At 38.3% G+C, this 23,804-nt stretch overlaps 1 protein-coding gene and 1 long non-coding RNA gene across 2 annotated transcripts in view; one reads left to right on the forward strand and one right to left on the reverse strand.

Annotated features, from left to right (window-relative positions):
* Positions 1–22,162, forward strand: part of LOC126914890 (uncharacterized) — a 53,040-nt gene extending 30,878 nt beyond the window's left edge. The window contains exon 2 of the long non-coding RNA XR_007709911.1: positions 21,838–22,162. This is a non-coding gene — a long non-coding RNA (uncharacterized LOC126914890). The remainder of the gene's footprint in view (positions 1–21,837) is intronic.
* The window catches only part of LOC126914806 (A disintegrin and metalloproteinase with thrombospondin motifs 3-like), a 207,860-nt gene that overhangs the window by 40,148 nt on the left and 143,908 nt on the right, over positions 1–23,804 (reverse strand). The window lies entirely within an intron of this gene.

The following is a 23,804-nucleotide window of genomic DNA, read 5'->3' on the forward strand; positions in this document are numbered from 1 at the left end:
TCCGTCAAAACAATTCCCTGCTTCGTCTGATATTTATTAACGGATCATTCGTTTAAACTCGCGATTTGATCACATTGTGGCTGTTATAAATATTTTGAGGCTGTCGGCGATATTATGCTTCCCGTCGCTCCTGTACAAGTTTCATTCGTACCCGAACAAAGTTCCCAATTACACGACGTACAAGATCTCGTAAAGTTTCGTTAATTCGTTATCAGCCAACGTCGTACTTTTCGCGAGAAGAACTCGCAAGACTATTATTTCCGCTTTGCGAATCTATTTATCCGACGTGGGAATGTCTAAACTCTAACTAAAGCGAGAAAGCTTTCTTCATCGTATCCGTAGTCATACAACGAACAATTTTATTTATGAATATCCGCCTTGACAGTTTGTCTAAAGGATGTTCGTCCTTCAATTTTGTTACAAACGCAAAACGTTTCTTTCTTCGCTTCTTTTCCAAATATTCCGCTCGTGCTTATATACTTTAAGATAGCAGTTGCAGCAGTTAATGAAAAAAGTTGTTTGCAACTATACCTCGATTAAAATCGCTCGAGATATCGTAAGGTTCTTCTTGCATACGATAAATATTGGGTTGGCATCTATGTGATTGCGAATTTTGTCAATACCACCTAATGACAAAATCCACAATCGCTAAGTTGCCAACCCAATAATAGGCAAGCGTCTAATATTAAAAATAACAACTTATAATGTTGTTTTCTTGCAAATTCCGTTCGTTTTTCATTACCGATTTTCAATAAATTATCGTTGCTTGTCTGTCGGATTCGTATTATTATAGTATTTTAACTGTCTATGTTTTTAACGTTCCATGGCTAGAAATCCACGAACAGTATACAAATTACCAATTGCTGTTCTTTTATCTACGCGACGTTTAATTTCCGTTAAAAATAAATTACGTTTAAAAAACTAGTTTAAAAAATGACTCGGTTAACCGGTTAATATCGGATTCTTGCTATAGTTGTTACATGACTTTTTACTATTTTTTGTCTATTGCCAAATAACCTTTCTCATGGTAGGCGGATCGTACACGATTATAACGTGGAGAAAACGTGAAGGGTAATCGTTTTACTAACTCGTTGCCTTAATTGGTTTACCTTAACTATGTTGGCTGTGTCAACCGATGATACGGGTTACGCTTATTTCGTTGTTCACGCAACACGGTATAACGGTACATATCTGGAATCTGCATAGATGATTAGGGATGAATGTTATGGAAATTTCCAATCTAAACAAGCCAGTCTTCAATGAGTATCGATCGATCACATTGTAATGTCGTTAATTACGCGCAATTATATTAATGAAACTATCGTAAATCTTGTACAAATAAAAACAAAAAAGGATCAAGAAATTAATATTATTGTTACCATCGTTGCGCGCAAATATTACGTACAGTGGGTATTTTATCGTAAGAAGGAACATATTACTTTGTCCCAAAAGTTTCTTTCCTTTTATAAGGAAATTATTTAATTGTTAGTACATACGCATCTTCTAACGAATGGGAACAACTTCGAGTCACCGTAATCATCATATCGAATGGAGAAAAAAAAAGATCGAAAAATATATATATTGGAAACTTTGAATCTAAAATCTGATATTTATACGAACGTTGTAGCACGAAATTTAATTTCTCTTCTTTTTCCGGCTTCCGTAAAACGACTGCGTCTAAAGGACTTTCGAAACTTAATTATCCCGGTTGAATCTTTAAAGTAATATACATGGACTAACTTTTCATTGAAGACACCGGTAAGGAAGAAAATCGCCAGGAACTGGTAATTATCGAGCGCTTCCACAATGAGTAGACGGTCAGTTTGTCTAACTCCTTCATTCAAGGATAGCGCATACTTGAAGTGTTTCCTACTCCGGGGACTGTTATTGAAATGCTTGGAATTGAACGTATAGTTGCGCAGTTATGCGTTTAAGGGCCATTTCTGTCATCTCGATTTTTTTATTTTCGTTGCACACCACCTTGCACGATTTTAATAATATTTAGACAGAAGAAAAAATATGAATAAGTATTCTTGTTATTATTTGCGTTATTAAGTCAAAATGGAAAATACCTTCGGTTCGAACAGTTGATTTTAATCAACTTTAGTTGAAATTCGATTTGTACTTTGGAAATTTTAATCGGTTGCAGAATATATAATATTAGAATATATAATAACGGATATAATATGCAAAGTTAAATGTATTCTACGTCATTGTCATTATTGTTATTGTTTGATCGTGATCGGAGAATAATATTTCAAAAGACATGACGAATATATGGCATAGAATTTGTATTATGAGATCGAAATGGAAAATACTTTTAGTTCGAAGGTTTGATTAAAATTCAAATTTCATTGTGCTTGACGAATTTCCATCGATCGTAGAATATACAGCTAAAACATCGATGTAACATCGAAAGTCAAGCAATATTCTACTTTCTCGTTTCGCTTGTTATCGTCATGTACAGCCTCGTAATATTTTTAAAACCATAGGACACATATAAATGAGATATAAATACGTAAGTGCGTTATTAAATCGAAATGGCAAGTACTTTCGGCTCGGATATCGATCAAAATAATATTGAGAGTGAAATGCAAGCTATGTGTATCACGCGTTATTTCAGCGCGAAGTCAGACGAAGCAGGGAATTGTTTTGACGGAAAAGTAATAAAAATTGGTTCAAGTTCGTGGAATTTTCCTTCCGATGCCAAAATACCTGATGGAAATATCTACGTTAAATTTTTGAGATTCGAAGCTTAGCGAAAGAAATAATTTGATTCTAACGATAAGTTCTTCGTGTATCATAATCTTTCATAAGTAGATTAAAACGAGTATTATTTAACAAATTGTATATTCGATGATATACATTTGATTTGTATAAATCGGTTTCGTTCGACAACTTAAATTCGAATATACAGGATTCTTTATTTTCGAGAAGATCGCGTTTGAAAATTTACCAAGCGTACTAGAACATGGCTAATTCTGAACCGAAGAGGAGTAAACAATCGACAGGACGCTATTCTACGTGTGAAAATAAACTGAGAATGTGGAACAAAATTTATTCGCAAGACGCATTGTTTTCAAGAAAAATACATTTTTTTAATTTATCACGTAATGAGCCAAGTTCAAGTATACTTGGTAGGCAAATTTTCAATCTTGGAATCTCTTGAATACGAAGCGTCCTACGAACAAATTTTCCTCTATATTTCCCTGCCATTTTCTCTTTTCTCTTTATAATAAATATATTTCGATAAATTTATAATTATCGTTTCTTACTTTTACAGCGTGTCATACGAACGATACATAAACATAACAATCTATAATTTTCTGACGATCTAACAAGTCCACCTGCTATTTGTTTCTATTAAATTTCTATATATACATGTAGTATCGTGGACAAAAGGCCTAAGATATCTGCCGAATCGTAAACAATGTCACGAGAGCCGCGGCATCGTCGGGTACATCAAGGTGTCGTCGGTCCTTTTTAAGTTTCGTGGTAAGGGCCCGCGTGACCCTGGCCACGCGCGTTTCGGGACACGTGTCTCGAACGACGGGAAAAGACAAAAGAAACGTTAAAGTCAGTATTAGTTGAGAAGCCGGAGAGAACGGATGCGAAAGGTGTGCAGAGTGTGAATTGAGAAGCGAGAGCGAGCGAGTGTAGAAGCCGAAGAGTGTGAATCGGGAAGTCGAAAGCCGCGTCTGAAAATAAGACGTACGACAGCATTGTAATTATTTCGTTGCTTCGAATATTATTAATTAAATCAAAACATCATTACTTGTCCTTTCCTCTAAGACCCATTAAGATACTACATACATATTATTATAAATTTTCAAATTATTTAATTATGCAAGAGCAAGATCTTGAAAAAAATTAATCGAAAACGTAAGACGGAGCTGGTGTAACCCCAAACTCTTTTGCCCTGACGTCACCTTAGGCGACCACTTCTAAACATTCTCCAGACAGCCGATACTTGAACATTACACATGGCGACCTTGGCGACAATGTATATTGCCGGAGTACCTGAGGGTTCATCTATGTCCTAACGGTCCTTCCACCGAATGTTCTAGAAGCGTAGCAACAGTCACGTACGCCTACAGGGTAGTGGGGATGATGAAGGATGAAAAACAAAAGAAGAAACAGATGTCATCGAAAGTAAGAAGATATTGTAAGAGCCTCAGTCTCGAACGGCCACGGCTAGAGTTCAGAAGTGTATAAACGAGGAAAAAATAAATTTTTTTTTCTTTCCTTTAAATTTCTTCCTTATTTTACGTGACACTGGTCCCGTTTCGTTTGATAAAACTGACATCTCATATACGACCTGAGGCATTCTACGAGCTTGGCGCAGGTTTAATAGAAATGTTCGGTAAATATGGACACAGATAGCGAATGTTACTTGTATAAACATTCACTCTGATCGAGAACTAAAAAATCTGGAATTTTCTGCTCTTGTGCTGAATTACAGTGGTTCGCGAAAATATTTGAATATCCCTGCAAACTCCTTGTGGACATATTATTAAGAATATCTTGATATCCTATCGATACTGTGACAAGATTAACGTATTATTACAATTTCAAACGAGTATGACAATGTATGTAAGAGTCGCAGGACATTTACTGCAATTAATTGTATGTTTGAGACTACTACTAATGTTGTATACTAATTTTTCGTTAAGCATATGTTTGCAATAAATGCATTGCAACCTCTATATATATATATCGAATTGGTTTCAAATTTTCCATAATGTATTAATAACAAGAGTTCTGTAGAAAACGTTCGAATAATGTATTCAATTACACGTAATTGATATTGCCTATTTAATATAATCGGAGAAATAGTCTCATTCATTTCATAGTCAATTCATTTTAAGAATTAGCGAGAATACGAGTACGTAATAGGAACTTTAATAATCCCAGAATCCCATAGGCAAGTAAAAAGAAATAATTTAATTGAATTTGCTTTAGTTCAACTTTATTTCTATTTCTTATTTAATGCAATTCTATTTTATTTAATTTTAATTTCCATTTTTCTTTCATTTTATTAATAATTTAATATAATCCTAACTCAATAACATAAATCATATAAAAAAGGATATATAAATAAATCGGTACAATACGATGCAAGCTAAATTTATGTACCAAAACTTTGACCACACCTTATAGATACGATAACTAATTGGAAATTAAGTAAAAACTACTTGTAATAACCCGCATTGCTTGTCGGGTTGGAGGAGATATTCAATCAACAAATAATTTCGCTACGTTCGAAATCTTCTCGCTCCTTAATCCATTTTCTTTCTGATTACAGTAAACAGCATTAATTCCGTTCTCGATTAATTAATCTTATCAGTAGTATACTTATAGCATTCTATAAAACATTAAATAAGTGACATTTAAGTTAAAAAATTATTTGCATATTATTATTTATACACTTTTGTTTGCATATATCATTATAAATATTAATGGAATAAACTAATAGGACAACATATTTCTTAAACAAATGGAAAAATGAAAAGTCGATGGATTTTCATTTAACAAGCGTGTATCATTTGTAGCATTATGACAACTTCGCGATCCATTTGCTCAGCAAGTACTATCTTCAATAACTAAATCCTTTTAAATTAGTTAAACCTTCAGTGTCCTATTTTCCTATTCACTAAACGACATTTTTAATACGAATCAATTCGTTTCGCTAAAGGCACTAAAAATTGATTATTAAAATAGAACTATACATTTTATATATTTTACACTAGTTCTCGTTGTCATATGATTACAATAACTTTAATGAATAAACGATCCTAAACAGTAACAGCATAAACGAGCTTATCTCAAGTATATCAATATTATACCAATATGTAGAAGTTTATATTTCCAAAATACCTGTCTTTAAAAGTAGAATAATAGCAAACAAGGCAGTAAATAAAGTAAACGATCGTATTGCTCAACAGTCTTAACAAATAAAGCAACGATGCTAAAAGTAACAAAAATTGCTCCATAGCATATGTCCTCACAATTAAATTACGAATTAAAAAGGAGAATAGGAGTAAAATTAACAAATCGAATGTAAGCAAATGAAAGAATCATTCTGTATTATGTTTCCCTCGCTAGTGGCGGGATATTCAAACTTTTAATAATGATAGCGTCTCTTCAATCAAGAAATCACACATACAAAAACTTTTACCTCGTAATAACGGTATTATTATACCATCGAATAAGTAAAAAATTAACACTCACCAAGAAAACGGTATAAGCAACGAAGATTTACAGCTTGGCCTTCGCGAGACAATAGTGGTGGTTGGCGCCAGACAAGTGGTCGAGAAGAGTATGCCCTACTGCACAGTCATAGGCATAGATCGTGCACCCGAATTCGAACGACCTCCGTGATACATTTCTTGCGCTACGCGAATAGGTGCACCTGTTTGCGTGCCACTTAATATCGCGTACGCACGAAACAGCTCGAGAATTATCCACGAATTCTACGAATTCGCAGTTACTAATCGCTTACCAAACGTCGATTATGTCGTTAGCGCTTGAAAAGACATTCGAATGTAATTGTTGCAAAAGATAAAGGAGCTTTGTAAAATAGACGATCCAATTCCTATCGCGTTCACAGTCGAAGTGGTACTGTGAGGCTCGTTGCGACCCGGCGTCCGCTTCTACGATCGACCCCCGAGCTCAATAGCCAATCAGCGTTACGCATTCTCCAACGTTCAAAATCCTTCCGTTGGATCCACGGACGGCCGATGTCAGTTATGTGAGGGGGTGGAAAGCACTTTTGGCGGTATCACGTGTTGCTTCGCTGTAAACATGGACGATCTGGATTTAATTCAATTATCCAAAGCGAGAGAAACGGCGTTTGAGTGGTGGCGCGAAAATTACCGATTTCGTTGCGCATATTGACAAAGTTATGGCGAGGGATCTGTATGGTATGTACTATATAGCTTTTCTCGCGGGCTATGTTTCTTTATATTGTATATCGAAGTACGCACCTAACGTTTCAAGAGAAGCTTTGCATGCCTTGTATAACTTGAACTGTAGTTTAGATTTACAACTTTACTTTAGTCTTTATGTTTTCTTACTTTTCAAGAGGTAATCTGCGATACTTGTAAATAGATACTACATATATATGTCGCGTCGGCGTTAAGATTAGAGTTAGGGTTAAAGGCGTGAAACGAATCCCTATTGGCGCTAGACGTGATCATTGTGCAATAGAGGATATATTTACTAGTGCAAATATGACTATGATGGAATTGGACAAGTAATCGCGATAATTAAATACTCGAGAAGCTAATGACAATGATCCTAGGCTCAATAACGAATCCGCGGTCAACGGGATGACGAACTTTACCCTTCGTTAGCGTCTAAGTTACACTGTACGTTAGAGAAAGGGGCAATTATTACGTATACGAAAGACAGGTCGATTACTGATGAGATCGCACTAGAGAGTGACTCTCCGTCGCGGTGACGCTGTCGAAGAATACTATGATGGGTGTGCCTAAGGGCACGAGATCATCGGATTCGCGGAGAAAAGTCTTCGTTCGAAGGGTGAGGGAAATTGACGTTGCTGTTAATTGGTCAATTTCCATGTTGGTGGTTAGAGAAAGATATTAGCTGTCCTTGGGGAAAGTTGCTAGCGAGAAGCGTCGTTCGTGGAAGGATAGATTTCTCTTATCTTCCCGTAGTTGGGGCACAGGCCATTTGTCTATTTGAGAGACTTTGTGTAATTGAAATTTAATATTCGTAGCGGGTCCTCGCCCAGCTAAACATATACTGTGAAGATGCGTTAGCATCTGGCAATCGTCTTACCCGAAGGACAAAGTCTGCGTGTGGCGAGCCACGGGACAGAAATCGTTGAAATGTTTACCGTCTTGCCCTGTCCCAAGTATTTCTTTTAAGGAGAGCTATAGAATTACTTCATGCCTTTGTTAGACAAAACGTTCATCCCTTTGACCGCGGCTACGTTCGGCGACTGATTGTCGCCTCGAGCCCGAGCTCACTATCATAAATCTCAAATAAATACAGTCGGATCGAATGACAACAGTTTCTTAATACGGCTATGGTGAAATCTAAATTACAATACTAGGGGTCTTCCCAAAGTTCCAAAGGGAATGTTCCGGTGTTCTTTCATCTCCGACACGGCCATTCTGACTATCACACGTCCTCGGGTGGATCTAAAATATTGGGTTCTCCAAACATTAGACTTGATATGACTAATATTTTACTCCTTTATAGTTTAGCTAAATTATATTACACTAGTTTATTTATGGTTTAACTAACTGTCCAAATAGGTCAAGGGCCCAGGTTAACAACAAAAATTTCGATCGGACGTTCAATGATAAAGTAGGGAAGAAAAAAAAACACAAAAGTCAGTAGCATTATGATTGGTATTCAAAGCGCCAGTTGCATTTTGTGAGTTACCAGTCAGACCGTAATGACATGACAGATCATTTTCGATTTCGTACACGGACGAGTCTCAGTTTGTTGGATCATATTACCGCACTCGGCGTGTGTGGAGACACTGAACACGGGTGCATTGATGTAATAGGCGTGTATGGAGACACTGAATGCGAGTGCAGTGTATGGGGACACTGGACACGGGTGCATTGATGTAATAGGCGTGTATGGAGACACTGAACACGAGTGCATTGATGTAATAGGCGTGTATGGAGACACTGAATGCGAGTGCAGTGTATGGAGACACTGAACACGAGTGCATTGATGTAATAGGCGTGTATGGAGACACTGAATGCGAGTGCAGTGTATGGAGACACTGAACACGAGTGCATTGATGTAATAGGCGTGTATGGAGACACTGAATGCGAGTGCAGTGTATGGAGACACTGAACACGAGTGCATTGATGTAATAGGCGTGTATGGAGACACTGAATGCTAGTGTGTGGTCACACTAGGCTTATGTAGGAATATCGAATGCTAGTGTGTGGTCGCACTAGGCTTGTGTGGAAATATCGAATGCTAGTGTGTGGTCGCACTAGGCTTGTGTGGAAATATCGAATGCTAGTGTGTGGTCGCACTAGGCTTGTGTGGAAATATCGAATGCTAGTGTGTGGTCGCACTAGGCTTGTGTGCTAGTGTATGGTAACACTAGGCTTGTGTGTGGAAACACTGTGTTACATGTCATGGTCATAGTGTTAATGATCCTCTGAGATCGGTGTAGTCATATCGTCACTGTCACTGCCATTGTCATCACTACAGACGTCCAACTCAGCAGGAACGCAACTATTCGGCATTTTTCTTAATCTGTCATGACTGTATTTATACGATCGTTTGCCGTCTAATATCTTTAAAGTATATCTATCCCCTTCCAAAATCTCTGCTATTACGAATGGGCCCCTAAATTTTGGATCTAACTTGATTTGGTTTCTTTCCTCGATTTTGCGCAATACGAAATCACCGACATTAAACCTAACCACTTTAGCTTTGGTGTTATCGAATCTTTCTTTGTCGTGTTTGGCGCTACTTGCTATATTTTTTTGTCGCCTGTTGTCTTACATCGGAGATGTCTATTCCTCTTTCTTCAACGCTATCAGGTAGCAACAAGTCGTACGGTCTTGCTATCCTACCGATTAGTAGTTCCCGTGGGCTCGCCTTAGTCACGCGGTTGGTGGTGCAATTCAGGGCCAATTGTATCTCCCCAATCGCGTCTTGCCATGACCGCCCGGTCGTCTCTACTACCGTGAACATATTTTCAATGTACGCATAACACGCTCTACCTGTCTATTGGCTCTACTAGCACCGGTCGCTATCAAGCGAACTTTAATTCGTTTGCTTTCGCAGAATTCTCGAAATTCTTTACCCTTAGAACATCTTTCCTGATCTGCTATTATCGGCAGGGACTTCCGAATAAAAATATAGCGGATTTAAGCGCTTTAATGGTGTTACGGGAATCTATCTTACGATTATGATGCAGGTATACGAATTTAGTGAGCACGTTGATCAAAACAATGACGTACTCCTTTGAATCGCTTTTACCACTCAACTTGCCTGTTATGTCCATGTGGACCGTATGCCAGGGTATGCTGGTCTTAGGTATAGGATGTAGTTCGGCTTGTATCTTACCTGAACTAGCTTTCGAAACTTGACAAGCATGACAGTTCTCAATGAATCGGCGAACGTACTTCGCCATCCCTTCGAACCAGTAATACTCGTATAGTTTCTCGAGCGTTTTCTCCCAACCTAAGTGCATAATTGTCTGGTGCACATGGTTAATAACAGACTATCTAAAACCTCTTAGGACTATAGGTAAACAGAGAGTCCTGTCTTTTCTTTGTATCCTACGGTAAAGAGTACCGGACCGTAATTCGTATGTATTCGCGGTGTCTTCCGCGAGCTCATCGTTTTGCAATTCCTTGACGACTTCCAAGGTTTGAGAATCACGACGTTGTTCGGCTAGTAGCCAGTCTTCCGATATTTCGGCCAGATTGATTTCTTTCTCCCCAATTTTATCAATTTTACGGTGGTCTAAGTCTACGGGGTTTCGCAAGAAGAAATCTACGTGGGCCGTCCGTTTACTTTCCAGGTACACAATGTCATAAAAACAAAAGTCTGCAAGTAGGCCCATCACCTATGGTCCCTGTCATTTAAATGTACTCTATTACTCGACGCTTTCGACGAGTTGCAATCCGCGACGACAAGAAATTCCCCTCCATGTAGATAGTGACGGAAATGCTCGACTGCGTTTACGACTGCTATCGTCTCTAGTTCGTAGGAATTATACCTAGATTCCGCGAGGGTAGTTCTTTTGCTGTAATACTCTATTACTTTGCCTTTACCTTCAACTTGATGCGTCGAAATCGCCCCGTAACTCTCCGAGCTAGCGTCAGTATGTAGTTCTATCGGATAATTGGGGTCGAATATCATTAACACCGGCGCGTCGATCAGGGCGGAAACTCCCTGTTTTGTTTTCTCGTGCCTATCTGTCCAAGTTATATTTCTGTTATCTGAGATGAGCGCATACAGGGGTTTCATCACCTGTGAGGATTTAGGGATGAACTTTCGGAAGTACGAAGCTAACCCTATGAACTGCCTGAACTGTGTGACGGCCGTTGGCACAGGTAAAGAACTTAAGGTGTGTATTTTACCCGGGTTGGGACGAACTTCTTCGTTATGAATTACATATCTCAAATAGAGCACCGATGTTTTTAGAAAAGAACATTTCGCAAAGTTAACAGAGAATCCTGCTTTTACGAGGATATCTAATACTGTGTTCAATCTTCCTAAAGCTTGATCTATCGAGTCGGCAATAATTAGAACGTTATCGAAATAAATAACAACGTACGAATGAGCGAGGTCGCCTAGGGCCTTGCGAATGGCCCTCCGAAAGACGGACGGTGCAATTTTTTTCAGTTCAAACGGCATCGTCATCTACTCATATTGTCTGTCGGGGGTAACGAACGCTGTATACTCCGCTGAATTAGGATAAATAGGAATTTGGTGAAACCCGCTGGCCATATCCAGGCTAATAAAATATCTCGCCTCTTGCAATCTCGCGACTTGATCCGCAATAAGGAGTAAAGGGTACCGATCCGAGACGGTACTTTGATTTAGCTCTCGGGGATCCACTCGTAATCTATCTGAGCCGTTTTCTTCTTCACGAGTTACGTAGGGCTCGCGAATGGCGAATTACTAGGCCTTATGATCTTTGCTTTAATTAAAACGCTTGTTTTCTCACGTACTGCTCTTCGGTCCTCCTCGCTAAGTCTATAAGGACTTCCTCGTACGGTGATGTTAGGATCAATTATCGTATTTCTAACCGGCCTGTATTTACACGAATACGTAGGAAACCCGTAACGAATGAATCTTTGAATTTGTCGAGAAGAGAAATTGATCGACTCTTATTATTACCATGTACATCAGTGTCAGCTTCATTAACGACGATCTCGTTTGCAGTGGTTTCATTACAGACATTAATTATTTTCGTTTTACACATAGCGAGGCTATTTTGTGTAAATGTTACGTCAAAACCCAGACTTAGAGTTCCGCAACTAATCGCGATATCATATTTTAGATAACTATCAGCAAGGACATGAGAAATTATCTTCGATGTAAAAATCATTAATACACACGATGAACAAATGGGAGGCGTATGTTTAATACGGGTATTTCCTACTCCTCGCATTACCAATATGTCAGTCATTCTTTTGCCAGAAATCTCGAGGCCACGGACTCTTTAATTAGTGAACGCTCGGCTCCCGAATCGGAGTAAAATGAAAACGACTCACCCAGATGACTTGATCTACCCAATGATGCTTCCAGTACGTAGAAGTCGACTCGCCACTCGTTATTGAAATTATGGTTTCCTTTCATAATCAGGTTGACAGCTGCGCCCCATGCAGCGGGGTCGGAACGTGCGATTTTAAGGGTTAAAACGTGGTAGCGAAAACTTGTTAGGTTTCACACTCGATTTTGCACTAGCGACTGAATTACTCGCGCACGATGGTCGTATGTTCTAACACTGTTATAATCGGCACTGATCCCACTTCTGATGTCGGGTCGGCGTTAAGATTAGAGTTAGGGTTAAAGGCGTGAAACGAATCCCTATTGGCACTAGACGTGATCATTGTGCAATAGAGGAGATATTTACTAGTGCAAATATGACTATGATGGAATTGGACAAGTAATAGCGATAATTAAATACTCGAGAAGCAAATGACAATGATCCTAGGCTCAATAACGAATCCGCGGTCAACGGGATGACGAACTTTACCCTTCGTTAGCGTCTAAGTTACACTGTATGTTAGAGCAAGGGGCAATTATTACGTATACGAAAGACAGGTCGATTGCCGATGAGATCGCACTAGAGAGTGACTCTCCGTCGCGGTGACGCTGTCGAAGAAAACTATGATGGGTGTGCCTAAGGGCACGAGATCATCGGATTCGCGGAGAAAAATCTTCGTTCGAAGGGTGAGGGAAATTGACGTTGCTGTTAATTGGTCAATTTCCATGTTGGTGGTTAGAGAAAGATATTAGCTGTCCTTGGGGAAAGTTGCTAGCGAGAAGCGTCGTTCGTGGAAGGATAGATTTCTCTTATCTTCCCGTAGTTGGGGCACAGGCCATTTGTCTATTTGAGAGACTTTGTGTAATTGAAATTTTATATTCGTAGCGGGTCCTCGCCCAGCTAAACATATACTGTGAAGATGCGTTGGCATCTGACAATCGTCTTACCCGAAGGACAAAGTCTGCGTGTGGCGAGCCACGGGACAGAAATCGTTGAAATGTTTACCGTCGTGCCCTGTCCCAAGTATTTCTTTTAAGGAGAGCTATAGAGTTACTTCATGCCTTTGTTAGACAAAACGTTCATCCCTTTGACCGCGGCTACGTTCGGCGACTGATTGTCGCCTCGAGCCCGAGCTCACTATCATAAATCTCAAATAAATACAGTCGGATCGAATGACAACAGTTTCTTAATACGGCTATGGTGAAATCTAAATTACAATACTAGGGGTCTTCCCAAAGTTCCAAAGGGAAGGTTCCGGTGTTCTTTCATCTCCGACATATATGTACGTTAACTTGTAATGTGTAATATTCCTCTTTGGTTAGGTCTATATTTTCTAACGTGACAAATATGTGTATGGTGGCCATCTTGTACAAGTAAACTGATATTATTAGCGTAATTTTACAAATTACAAGTCATAAATTATTCCTTTTTCCAAACAAGGAAATATACGAGAAAAAATAGAACAGATTCTTACGATTATTTTTGTGAAGTTTTGTAATATACGAATTAGCATTTTTTTTTATTTTTTTTTTTTATTGCATTTGAAAAAATCATGTATTCAAGTATTCGTGAGAAAGGGGAGACAGAAAAGAAATGCAAAGATGGAAAGTTTCGAATATGTAATCGCTAGTAATCGCCTCAACAATCAATCAATGCAGGTAAGACGATCTAATACACTATCTAGATCGCCTAACGCACTAGTAGCTCAGAAACCTACCACATTTGACCGAGTAGAGAATAGGCCACCCGCTGAACGCGCACAAATGAAGTGTTTCAAATGCGGAAAGCTGGGACACATGGCCAACAAATGCCAAAATTTTCTACAACCGAGCCAGTACGACCGACCACCCGCAAGAATTCAAGCAGTCCAAGAAAGGGACGAAACACGAGAAGTAACATCGAACCAGAGTATAGACGAACCGCGCGAAACGACGCGAGTCAACATCACCACGGGAAGATTACTCACAATACCTTTGTCAACCCGAACCACAGAGCGAGTATTTCTGGTCGACACAGGAGCAGGGATAAACCTAGTGAAACGTAACAAAACTGTCAACGCGATACAAATAGGGCCTAGACAAAAATTTTCTATGGGACGTGACAAATACGAAACGAACGAATACGTAACGAAACGAATTTTTGGACAAGACCACATTTTTCACATAGTACCGGACAACTTCCCAATCATCGAAGACGGAATCAGTGGGCTACCATGTTTAGGGAAGTATAACTATCCAATATCCAATGACAGAATCCGACTAAATGACAAAACCATTTTATTTCAGAAACCAATACAATTAACTCCTGGAGAAAACAGAGTTCAAACAATCTATCTGGAAGGCAAACCAACTAAAGTATGTTTTATCAACACTGGTGAGCAAAACATTGAAATTTCTAGTAATATTCAAAATTTCCATGATGTTTCCAACGTATCAAAACTAAAAAGCCTAGTGAGAACAGATCACATTGAAAAGCCAATCCGCGAATCCATAGAAAAGATTATTCTCCACTACGTTGACATCTTTAATTTAGAAACTGACCTTTTGCCCTGTACTAATTTAACCCAGCACACAATTTCATTAACCAAAGATAAAATCATTAACACACGATCGTATAGACCACCGGAATGTCATCGAGGCGAAACTTCGCGACAAATAGAAGACATGTTAAAGAAAAATATCATAGAAGAATCCGATTCCCCTTATAACTCTCCGGTATGGGTAGTTCCGAAAAAATTAGACGCCTCAGGAAAACAGAAATGGAGGATAGTCATTGATTTTAGGAAACTAAATGAACTCGCGGAACAAGACGCTTATCCTTTACCTGACATAGACGTCATTTTGACACAACTAGGAAACGCGAAATTCTTTTCGGCGCTTGATTTATCCTCGGGATTTCATCAAATTCCAATGAACGAGAAATCCAAAAAATATACCGCTTTTTCGACACCGCAAGGCCACTTTCAGTTCAATCGAATGCCATTCGGTCTTAAAAACGCACCCGCTACTTTTCAAAGATTAATGGACAGAGCCTTAACTGGACTTGTAGGAAAATATTGCCTTGTTTATTTGGACGACATAGTGATATTGGGAAAAACGATTCAAGAACATAATGAAAACCTCGCGATAGTATTTCAGAGACTCAGAGAATTAGGACTTAAATTGCAACCGGATAAGTGCGAATTCGTAAAACCGGAACTAGAATACTTAGCCCACGTAGTTTCAGCCGAAGGAGTTAAACCAAACTCAAAGAAATTAGACGCTGTAAAAAACTTTCGATTACCCCGCAATGCCACGGACGTTAAATCATTCATAGGTTTAGCAGGTTATTACCGCAAATTTATTCGGAATTTTTCTAAAATCGCGAAAAGCCTTACAGACTTAACAAAAAAGGACACACCATTCCATTGGACTGACAAACACCAGACTAGCTTTGATACTTTAAAGGACAAACTCTGTAATTCCCCAATACTAGCTTATCCGGACTTTAACAAAACCTTTACCCTAACCACCGACGCAAGTAACGAAGGACTAGGAGCAATACTGTCACAAGACGGTCATCCTTGCTGTTACATTTCAAGGACACTAAACCCACCCGAACGAAACTATACCACGACAGAAAAGGAACTCTTGGCCATCGTATGGGCCGTGAAAAGACTTAGGCAATACTTGTTAGGACGACGCTTCATTATTCGAACCGACCACCAAGCCCTTAAGTGGCTACACAATTGCAAAGACCTCTCTAGTCGACTGATTCGTTGGAGACTTAGACTCGAAGAATATAACTATGAAATCGAATACACAAAGGGTAAAGATAATACAGCTGCAGACGCCTTATCTAGGGTTCACGCGGTAACTCGCAACGAAATAGTTAATCTCGACCTATTAATTGACCACACTAATTCATTCAACGAATGGAAAAACAACAACGAAAACCCGAAACTCATAGAAATTAAACCGAATGATCAAACATTTTACCAATTAACTCGAAACGATTTAGGAGAATACGACGAGACACTTTGGATCAGAAAACTTTACAAAATTCTTAAAAATACAACAAAAATTGGCATAGGAAATAACGATTTCACTGAATTAGAGAAAACACAGATTAAACTCATGCTAATATATTTTAACGACACATACAAGGAAATTACTTATGCGCCCAACCCCATCTTAAAACTAGACGAAAGCGAAATACTACAAGCAATAAAGGAAAACCATAACGACACCGTAGGACATTTAGGGATACAGAAAACGTATCAACGGATTAAGGATAAGTTCAAAATCCCCGGCCTTTTTGAAAGAGTAGAAAACTTCGTGAAGACATGCGACACATGTCAAAAGGAGAAACTAACACGTATCAGACCCAAAGAGTCCTCACAGATCTCAGACACACCACTTCACCCTAACGACAAAATCGCTATGGACATCATAGGACCGATGACGAAAACCAAACGCGGAAATCAATATATACTTTCAATTCACGACGAACTTACGAAATATCTAATCCTTGTTCCCATTAAAACGCAACGAACTGAATCTATAATTAACGCGCTCATTGAGCACTATATTTACATATTTTCGGCACAAAAGACGATTCTGACAGATCAAGGACAAAATTTTGTTAGCGATTTAATGACGAAATTTGAAGAGGCCTTTAAAATTAAACACGTCAAAACAACTTCATTTCACCCACAGAGTAACGGATTCCTCGAAAGAACACATGCCTCGGTTAAAGATTTAATTCGTACTGCGTTACACGACAATGACAAAGAATGGGGCGAAGTACTTAATTTCATTTGTTTAGGATACAACACTGCAAAACATGAAGGAACAGGATTCTCCCCCTTCGAATTGACTTTTGGGCGAAAAGCGAACTTACCTTCCGCAATATCCAAATTCCCCACATTTACCTATGACGATATGTACTCACTTTGGCAAAAACAGTTAAATAAATATTGGGAAACAGCTCACAAAACACTTATTCAAAATAAGCAACGCTACAAGCGAGACCAAGAAAGAAAGATTGTTAAAACTCAGACCGTGTTTAGGAAAGGAGACTTTGTTTTAATTCACAATGACCATAAAAGAGATAAGTTGGACATTGAATGGTTAGGACCCTATAGAATCAATGATGTGAAAACTCCTTACTACATTATATCTATCGACAATATTAAGAAAAAGATACATGGTAACCGATTGAAAACGTACTTTTTCCAGGATAATGCTGACCCTAGCACTAGTAACAATACCCTTGGTTAGTTGTCTTAAATTCACAGGATAGGAATTACGATTTATAAACAAATCCAACCAATTCTACTACGATCTTAGAGGACCAAGATCAATCTAAACTGGGGGGTATGTCACGACCGGCATACTTCAAATCCGATGGACCGATAATGGAGATAGAGATGTGGCGGCCTTGGCGACAATGTATATCGCCGAAGTGCCTAATGAGTCATCTGTATCCTAACGGTCCTTCCACCGAATGTCCTAGAAGTGTGACAACGGTCACGTACGCCTACAGGGTAGTGGGGATATTGAGGGATGACAAACAAAGAAGAAACAGATGTTACCGAAAGTCAAATTGTAAGAGTTTCAGTCTTGGAAAGTCACGGCTGGAGCTCAGAACAAAATCGCAGTCAGTGTAAATTCAGAAATAAATTCTCTTGTTCTTTTGTTATCTTAATTTTTTCTTTTCGTTCGAGCCTCCTGCTTTTTATTTTACGTGACAATATCAACGAAACAACGCCATTAAGACACGTATGGTCTCGCCCTTGTAACGCCACTGTGGCTGAGAAACTATATTACTATATTACGAAACTATATTACGCGTGATATAAAACGTATTATAGCTGTTGAAGTGGTCACCACTTCTAGGAAAACTCCACATCTGGTCTTTTTAGCTTTCTCAAGCGCTGAAGCCATCGACAGCACATAGACAAAAGAATAGCAGGGAGGCAGACCATAAACTGTAGACAGGCGACGTTGGCTTCTGGGTTTTTCAGTCATAAAGTAACACTGCTAGCGTGCGGATCTGGACCAGCTCAAATTGTATTCCTGTATTTCATTATCAAGTCAAATATATACTTTGTATCTTACACTTTATCCACGCGTTTTTCTCTCTTTATATACCGAATAACCTCAACAATAGCAATGTGATATAAAGCGATAAAAATTATGTGGTTTATATAGTTTGTATCTTCTACTTCTTTTAAGACAGGGAAATTTATAGCGGCGAGGATTTGTAGAGCGACAAGTAGGTACATACGTTGATTTTTAAAGGCTTGTACAAGATTTTTAAGCGGAAATTCAATTTCGTTGGATTCTGTTTAATTGGATTTGAATTTTTAAAAGGTAATGAATTTTCCCGATCGAACTGTTAGTTTAAGCGCGGCCTTTAATTGTATCACGAACATTATTTTACGTTACTCTGCAACGTTTCCTCTATGTAATATATTCAATGTTTGTATACGCGATCTTCGCCTTAAGAATTACTCAAATATTTGGTTTTAATACGAAGGATTGTTTTAAAGATCATTTTCACCTCTATAAATATTTATTGTGTAAACCGTGTGTATAATTTGCGTAAAGCTTAAAAGATTTCCAATTTAACATTCGCACGTGAATTAAGACTGTTACTTGGAAAAATCATCGAACTCAAGAACCACACTCTTCCTCGCGTTCAAACTTATCCGCCTGTGCAGTTCATAAATTCACTTCTTAGGTTTCTAATGAATTTTCAAAATAAACCTTCAACCTATCTATGTATGTATCTATACGATTAAACAAACCGTGGATTTTTATGCATTTCTAAATAATTTGTAGATATTATTCTAAATATCCATGGAACTATCGATTAAAGAATTATTATTCACGAGAATATAAGAAACAAAGATTATTAAGTTAAAGTTATTTTATCTGGTATTACATGCGTGTAATTCGCGACTCAATAACTTTATTTAATTATTTTGCTAAATTGATTCCTCGTCTCCTATATTTGCAGAAAGATATTTCTGTTGCGTCAAATACGTTTCCATTTTATATTATCTTCCACAGAGGTACTACATACGTATTATCTTTCTGTCTATCTTAACTTCAATTTTATTAACTCGTCGCTTGTTGACTTTGTCAAATGTCCTTTGTTTACTTTGAAGTTGCGAAGCACGGAAAGCTTCCTAGGTACGTGTCCCACTCAGTCTAATAAAAAACGTTCAGGTGCGCGAAAAAGAAAAACGCAAAGTTCAAACGCACGCTAATAGATGGCTATATTTAAAAAATTACTCATATTAAATATATTAAGGGCTAAGTGACTTCAATTTTATTAGCTCGTTTCCTGTTGTCTTTAATGTTGCGAAACACGAAAAACCTTCCTATCGCTCTCATCTAATAATAAGCATTTGGGTGCACGAAAAAGAAGAAGATTCAAGCCAGGATCAACGGAAAGTTCTACTTAAAAAATCAAATATGAAGAATCGAAAAACTTTTATTCATCTCCGATAATATCGACCCCGAGATGTATCTTGTTAAGATTATCCTCCTTCGAAGATTAAACGCTTCATGGCTATATAAAATGGTAACGAGTAGCGCCCTCTCCTAAAGTATTTAAAAAAACAGGAGTAGGTCAGTGTGAAATTAAATGGCTGGAATTTTCAGCGATTTCCATAGACAGTGTCTTTGAAATACTTAAATTCTCGCTGTTTCACGTTTAAGCGAAATAGCGCTCAGCTTTCCAGCAAAAAGCAAATAGCTATATTCTGTAGTATTTGAAGCATCAACTGGCGAACAAATCCGAGAGGAAAAGTTTCGTGAAATTTACATCTTGAATTTCGTTATTTCATTTAACGCAGAGGGATTGGCGTCCGCTACGATCGATACGTTGGCAGATTTGCCTGCGGTTTCTAGCGATTGTCGCGACGATTCTAATTGAGTTTTGCGAAAAAAATGAAATTAAACGTTGGCTGTTAATCGATGGCTGCAAAAAATAAAATGGATTGCCATGATTCGTCATATCCCCCGCCTTTTGATTCTTTCTCATTTTTCGCGTTTCACGGTCTTCACCAATTACTATATAGAGCCGTACTTTTCTGCTGGCAACTTCAGTTTACGAGATTAAACATTAGCTGGTCCCGTTTCGTTTGATAAAACTGACATCTCATATACGACCTGAGGCATTCTACGAGCTTGGCGCAGGTTTAATAGAAATGTTCGGTAAATATGGACACAGATAGCGAATGTTACTTGTATAAACATTCACTCTGATCGAGAACTAAAAAATCTGGAATTTTCTGCTCTTGTGCTAAATTACAGTGGTTCGCGAAAATATTTGAATATCCCTGCAAACTCCTTGTGGACATATTATTAAGAATATCTTGATATCCTATCGATACTGTGACAAGATTAACGTATTATTACAATTTCAAACGAGTATGACAATGTATGTAAGAGTCGCAGGACATTTACTGCGATTAATTGTATGTTTGAGACTACTACTAATGTTGTATACTAATTTTTCGTTAAGCATATGTTTGCAATAAATGCCTTGCAACCTCTCTATATATATATATATATATATATATATATATATTATATATATATATATATATATATATATTATATATATATATATATATGTCGGAGATGAAAGAACACCGGAACTCCTCCTTGGATTCGCGGGAATACCGCAACTCTGTAACTTAGATTAAACAAATGCCGCTCCGATTATTCGAGATTTATGATCATGAGCTTGGGCTCGAGGCGACAATCAGTCGCCGAACGTAGCCGCGGTCAAAGGGATGAACGTTTTATCTAACAAAGGCACAGAGTAACTCTATACCTCTCCTTAAAAGAAATAGTCGTAGCGATACGTGGCAGTAAATACTTCAATAGTTTCTATCCCGCGGCCCGCCACACGCAGATTTTGTCCTCCGGGTAAGATGATCGCCGGGTGTCGGCATGCCTTTGTGGCGTATGTTTAGCTAACGTCAGGACCCGCTATAGATCTTAAGATTTAGTCAAGCGAAGTCCGTCAAATATACTTTGTTGCAACTACGGGAAGATAGGAGAAACCTATCTTCCACGAGCGTTGCCCCCCGTCAACAACCTCCCCTCAAGGGCGGCCAGCATCTCTTTCAAAACGCCGATATGGAGATCGACCAATTAGCAACAGCGCTAATTTCCCTCGCCTTTGGAACGAAAGCTTTCGTTGACGAATCCGAGGATCTCATGTCCTTAGACACACCCATTATAGTTCTCCTCGACGGCATCGTCGAGACGGAGATTCAGTCTTTCGTACGATCTCATAGACGAATGACAGTGCCACCTTACAACCAGTGAATACCTCACATCTAGTTAACAAAGAGTTAGACTTGAACTGTGCGAGAACATACGTTTACCATCCCGTGACCGCGGATTCGTTTCGAACCTAAGGTCATTATCACTAGTGCTACGAGTGCTTAATCTTGTTAATAAGCCCGTGCTAATAAACTCTCCATTGTATCACGACAATGGCTAATTCTAATGAAAATTCATTAAACGCCCATCTCCATAATCCTGACTTCAATCCGACATATATATATGTCGGGTTGGCGTTAAGATTAGAGTTAGGTTTAAGGGCGTGAAACGAATCCCTATTGGCGCTATACGTGATCGTTATGCAATAGAGGAGATATTTACTAGTGCAAATATGACTATGATGGAATTGGACAAGTAATCGCGATAATTAGATACTCGAGAAGCAAATGACAATGATCCTAGGCTCAATAACGAATCCGCGGTCAACGGGATGACGAACTTTACCCTTCGTTAGCGTCTAAGTTACACTGTATGTTAGAGCAAGGGGCAATTATTACGTATACGAAAGACAGGTCGATTGCCGATGAGATCGCACTAGAGAGAGTGGCTCTCCGTCGCGGTGACGCTGTCGAAGAAATCTATGATGGGTGTGCCTAAGGGCACGATCATGAGAGTACCAAGAGATCATCGGATTCGCGGAGAAAAGTCTTCGTTCGAAGGGTGAGGGAAATTGACGTTGCTGTTAATTGGTCAATTTCCATGTTGGTGGTTAGAGAAAGATATTAGCTGTCTTTGGGAAAAGTTGCTAGCGGGAAGCGTCGTTCGTGGAAGGATAGATTTCTCTTATCTTCCCGTAGTTGGAGCACAGGCTATTTGTCTATTTGAAAGACTTTGTATAATTGAAACTTAATATTCGTAGCGGATCCTCGCCCAGCTAAACATATACTATGAAGATGCGTTGGCATCTGGCAATCATCTTACCCGAAGGACAAAGTCTGCGTGTGGCGAGCCACGGGGCAGAAACCATTGAAACGTTTACCGTCGTGCCCTGTCCCAAGTATTTCTTTTAAGAAGAGCTATAGAATTAATTCATGCCTTTGTTAGACAAAACATTCATCCCTTTGACCGCGGCTACGTTCGGCGACTGATTGTCGTCTCGAGCCCGAGCTCACTATCATAAATCTCAAATAAATACAGTCGGATCGAATGACAACAGTTTCTTAATACGGCTATGGTGAAATCTAAATTTCAATACTAGGGGTCTTCCCAAAGTTCCAAAGGGAAGGTTCCGGTGTTCTGTCATCTCCGACATATATATATTATTATAATGACTTATTTTAATAATGACTTAATTTGTATAGTAAAAACAGCTAAAATCTCATGTAAGATTGTTGGGATGTTACGTGATATTTCTGTTGCATCATTGATTATCGTTATACTTTGAAAAATAATTAAGGAAGCGAACAATGCGTGGACGATTATGGCAGTTTTATTAATAAACGAACGTTTAATAGAGAATATGGATTTACTGGATAAATAAATGTTTCATTAAATGTAACTGTTACGTGCAGAATAATATGTTGTTACATGTATGAACTAAAGTTGATGTAATACTCATATTATATTTATGGTTTCAAAGAATTAATAAAATCTGCTGAGATTCAAACGTATGCTCTCCCTTTTATTCTATGAGAATTAAACATTTAGAAGATTTTATGAAAATGCACTAAACAATCAGAAGTATCTGTTTCTCCTTTTCTTTTTCTTTTTTTTTTTCTTTTTTTTTTAACATGTTGATTGCCACGCGATTTTTATACTTATTTTGACTTGGATAGATAGATTAAAGCGTACCATACCAAGACATTTCATTCTTGCAAAATATTCTAGTCTATTTGCGTACCTAAACACCTAAACACCTAAACACCTAAACACCTAAACACTCAACGTGTTGAAGAATTAAATTTGAGATTTAAAGTGCCACAATCTCAATGACTATATCTACTTTCATGCGAGTACCGATATAGTTTACCAGAAAATTACAAATATGTATCATTTTAATATGAATATAAATAGAAGCATCTGTTTCTCCTTTTTTTTTTTTTTTTTTTTTTTTTTTAATATGTTGATTGCCACGCGATTTTTATACTTATTTTGACTTGGATAGATAGATTAAAGCGTACCATACCAAGACATTTCATTCTTGCAAAATATTATAGTCTGTTTGCGTACGTGCTCATAATCTTGGCTGATAACCGCCATTCGCTATATACATCGTTGGT

This window comes from Bombus affinis, chromosome 3 (genome assembly GCF_024516045.1).
Source record: "Bombus affinis isolate iyBomAffi1 chromosome 3, iyBomAffi1.2, whole genome shotgun sequence".
NCBI lineage: Eukaryota > Metazoa > Arthropoda > Insecta > Hymenoptera > Apidae > Bombus > Bombus affinis.